Source organism: Trichomycterus rosablanca, chromosome 10, assembly GCF_030014385.1.
Source record: "Trichomycterus rosablanca isolate fTriRos1 chromosome 10, fTriRos1.hap1, whole genome shotgun sequence".
NCBI lineage: Eukaryota > Metazoa > Chordata > Actinopteri > Siluriformes > Trichomycteridae > Trichomycterus > Trichomycterus rosablanca.
In genome coordinates, this window is record NC_085997.1 from 6,421,707 (window position 1) to 6,426,287 (window position 4,581).

Below are 4,581 nucleotides of genomic sequence, written 5' to 3' on the forward strand. Positions count from 1 at the left end.
TGGCAGCGGTGGGATTCGAACCCACGCCCCCGAAGAGACTGGAGCCTTAATCCAGCGCCTTAGACAGCTCGGCCACACTACCACTGGTTAAGAGGCAGATGGAAACGAGCAACTACGTATGCAATTTCTACCTGCATTTTCCAATAGAAGTCAAAGAGGTTGCGGACTGAAAAGTCCGCAAGTGCAATCGCCACACTTGTGATGAAGCACAAGCTACACCTCAACATCATGAGTTGGTGATGAACTTTCTTCTTCAGACTGGTTTTTAAATGAAAGTCAAAGAGAAGGTAGGAGCCCAGATAGCTCAGTCGGTAGAGCATCAGACTTTTAATCTGAGGGTCCAGGGTTCAAGTCCCTGTTTGGGCGAGTTGTTTCTCTCTGTATTAGGTATGCGGTAATGTCCCGTACTACATGCTTTGTTTAGAATGATGAAGAATTTGTACTTTGTGAGATATTTCTAAGTAAAATAGCATGTACTTGATAAGCTTGAAATAATTGCACACTGTATGTGTAACATGTTCTCCACACCAACTAGTTGTTTTAAACAGACTGTAGTAAATAGAGGACAGTTTAAATCTATATTTATGTGTAGCCTAATAATGCTAATCTAAGTTTTAGATATTAATACCCACATATTTTATGTTGAATGACATGCATCATAATTTCAGTTCTTGCTTCACAGAGCTGCTTTGTTATTGCACTGCACTAAACAGTTGGTATATCCTGCACTTTTTTGGCCTTTACATAATGCAGCATCAACCCTTAAGTCAGTCTGTCAGTGGTACAAAGACAGTTTCGATTTGGTTCAGTTCGTCCTAAAGGCTGCGATAAACGTGAGTACGTGAGCTTAAACACGTTGAACCCCCACTTTATAATGCAGCATCAATGATCTGTTAGTACATTACAATTTACAAAGGGTAAAGGAGCGTTCTTTATAAGGGGACTTAGCTCAAATGGTAGAGCGCTCGCTTTGCATGCGAGAGGATGCGGGATCGATAGCCGGATTCCTCAATGCAGAAACATTCCGATAATTTAAAGGCAACACGTAATATGAGATTCGTTGCGTCATTGCTCACTGAAACGCTGCGTCAAAAATAATGTCAGTTTACGCTCTATTTTCATTCATCGTTTAGTCTAAAGACCTTTATTAATTTTTTAATTGACAAACATGCAATAACTTTGAAACATTCTTGAAACAAATCTTTTCACATTATTATGTATGGTAGAGGGTTAAAGATGTAAATTTGTATAAAGCATGAACTGTCAGAAGTGAGATTCAAACCCATGCCTCCAGGAGAGACTGCGACCTGAACGCAGCACCACAGACCGTTCAGCCATCCTGACACGCTTGCAAAGATCAAATGCCAATCCCACAACACCCCCACGTGGACTAAGCTTTGTACCAACTCTTGTATCTTTTCACATTAGTATGTATGATAGAGGGTTAAAGATGTAAATCTGTATAAAGCATGAGCTGTCAGAAGTGAGATTCAAACCCACGCCTCAGTGAGAGACTGTGACCTGAACGCAGCACCTTAGACCGCATCCTGACTAGCTTGGGTACCGTTGACACCACATCATATATCAATAGAAAGGGATCCCCATATGAGCACTCCAACTGACCAAATAATGATTTTGGGTGGACCATTCTTAGCACTGTAACGGCACTAGCATGTTAGGGTGTGTTTTCTCTGGTATGAATGTATTAGGTACAGCCTTCTTGTTGGGTTTTTAACTGACTGGATTACGTGTTAATGACTCAAACCCTGTTTGTGCTGGTTGTAGGCTATTCAATCGATCACTAGATGGCATAATATAAATACAGTTAGAAAGTAAAACGATGTCGCATGCTGACCTGTGTGGAATACAACTAATGTATGTAGTACTAAGAAGTGTTTCTTAAGGGTTTTTTTGGTGTTCTTGCTGGAACTGTTCTACAGGACAACATATGTTAAAGTTTGTAATTCAAGTCACATCATTGTGAGGATTAAAGCAGCTTGCAGAGCCTGAATAGCTCAGTCGGTAGAGCATCAGACATTTATTCTAAAAGTTTCTTACTGCATTAAGTAAGCGGTAATGTCCCGTACTACATGGTTTGTTTAGAAAGTTGAACAATTTGTACTTTGTGAGATGTTATTAAGTGAAACAGCATGTACTTGATAAGCTTGAAATAATAGTACACTGTATGTGTAACATGTTCTCCACACCAACTAGTTGTACGCCCAGCTGTTTCAAACAGACTGTAGTAAATAGAGGACAGTTTAAATCTATATTTATGTGCAGCCTAATAATGCACTGAGTTTTAGATATTAATACCCACATATCTTTTGTTGCCTTAAAGACTCACTTAAATCCTGACCTAATTTTCGAAGCTGCGATTAAGCGATGCCGCAACGAGTTTCATATTACATGTTACTCTTAAATAATCATAATGGAGCTGCACTGGAGAATGCAGGCATTGATCCCGCTACCTCTCACATGCTAAGCGAGCACTCTACCATTTGAGCTAATTCCCCTCACGATGCACCTTTGTTCCCATTTTGAAGGTTGTGCTATTACTTTAAACGTACCTTTTCTTTTTCATGTAATTACTGATATTTTACTGGATCTCTGCTGATATCTTGTGTACCATATTGACTAATCAGTGAAAATTAATGCGCTGCCTTGTATAATAAAACCATTATGCTTATTTAGCTTTAATTAGCTTTCATTATTAAACAGTTAATAAGATAGTGATGGTGAAACTAAAAACCTGTTATTACCATCACTAAGTGTCTTTACCATCACAAGAAGTTATGTGTTGGTAATGACATGTTGAGGTAATGACAGTTTTTACTTAGGGAAAAAAGTAAACAGCTAGTATACAATGTACTTTACATACATTTAAATAATGTGAACATTTCAATTGTAAAATACTGCTGTAAAAATGTAAATAGACGCTGAATAAACATACTTTATGATCAGAATGAATGCATGTTCAAATTTCTCACATTTTCAGATATCAAAGCCTGGGTCCTGGCATCCATGTGGATGTTACTTTGACATGTACCACCTACCTCAGCATTGTTGCAGATCATGTACACCCTTTGATGAAAACTGTATTCCCTGATGGCTGTGGCCTTTAATAAAGTAAATTTGTATAAAGTCTTAGCTGTTAGAAGTGTGATAAACGTTTCAAATAAACCGAGTCTGTAACCGCTTAAAAGCAACGCATAATATACAAAAGAGTATGTGAGCTTTAAAACATTGCACTCTTACACTCTTGCACCCCTGGCCTTTATAATGGCTATGGAGGTCATCATCAGGGCCTCAAGATGGGTGGTGGGAAGTGAGCGAGCTAAGAACCTTCCACCTATCCGAGCATACATGGACGACATGACCACTCTAACCACTACTGCAGCATGTACCAGGCGGTTACTTGGTAAACTGCAGGAGAACATAAAGTGGGCCCAGATAAAAATCAAGCCGAACAAGTCACGAAGCATTTCAATAGTCAAGGGACAGCTAAAAAACATGAAGTTCTACATTGGTGATGAGCCAATACAAAATACAAAAATACAAAAAAATACAGTGTTTGAGCAACCTGTCAAAAGCCTGGGCAGATGGTACAACGCAAGCCTCAAGGACAAAGACCAAGTGCAGCAGGTAAGGCAGGACATCACCAACAGTCTGGAAAACATCAATAAGACCCTACTGCCAGGGAAGCTCAAGCTCTGGTGCCTGCAATTTGGACTTTTCCCTCGGATAATGTGGCCACTCACTGTCTATGAGCTCCCAATAACAACTGAAACAATCTTCATTCGGGAGGGACAGGAAAAGCCTAGCCATCCCCCTACTAAACCAGAAGCTGGACAGCTAGCCATGGCCCGGGACTGGAAGATGCTAGTCGATATTGGCCAGCAACTAATTTTTCCACCTGAGATTGCAGCCACCACCCTTAGGCCAGACTTGGTACTCTGGTCCCCTTCACTAAAGTCTGATTACATCACAGAGCTCACAGTTCCATGGGACAATTCAACAGAAGTGGCCTATGAGCGCAAGAAACTGTGCTACACAGAACTGGCAGCAGATGCTCAGATGGAATGCGAAAGTCTATCCGGTTGAAGTGGGATGCAGAGGTTTTGTGGCTTCTTCCACCATCAGGCTGCTGAAAGAACTTGGCATCCATGGACAGGCTCTGCGACAAACAATTAGATCAGTCTCTGTAGCGGCCGAAAGAAGCAGCCAGTGGATATTGATCAAGCGGAAGGACCATTGCTGGGCTCAAGAGCATCGACAGGAACCGCTCACTAATTCCCCCCACACCCCATCCCATTAGAGAACCCAGGTCACAACCCTCCAGGAGGAGGATGAACAAGGTATACGATTAGCGCTAGGCTTGACTCGGGGAAGAGGACACCCCCTGCCTTGCATAGTCCCGTGGGCTGCGCCACTTAAATAACCAGGCAATTCTCATGATTGGGCATGGGACACAAGCTCAGGTTTGATCACCCTGTAGCTGGCCACCTTTGATGAGGGTGTTTAGTGTTGAAAGGCTGAAACACCCCTTGATTCAAAGGTACACTATTGATGATGTGTCCC

The 4,581-nt window shown here is 41.5% G+C and overlaps 2 non-coding genes across 2 annotated transcripts; one reads left to right on the forward strand and one right to left on the reverse strand.

Annotated features, from left to right (window-relative positions):
• Positions 1 to 82, reverse strand: trnal-aag (transfer RNA leucine (anticodon AAG)). The gene has a single exon. It is a non-coding gene; the product is annotated as a tRNA-Leu (tRNA).
• A 211-nt stretch (positions 83 to 293) lies between these two features.
• On the forward strand, positions 294 to 366 carry trnak-uuu (transfer RNA lysine (anticodon UUU)). Its single transcript has one exon. It is a non-coding gene; the product is annotated as a tRNA-Lys (tRNA).
• The last annotated feature ends 4,215 nt before the right edge of the window (positions 367 to 4,581 follow it).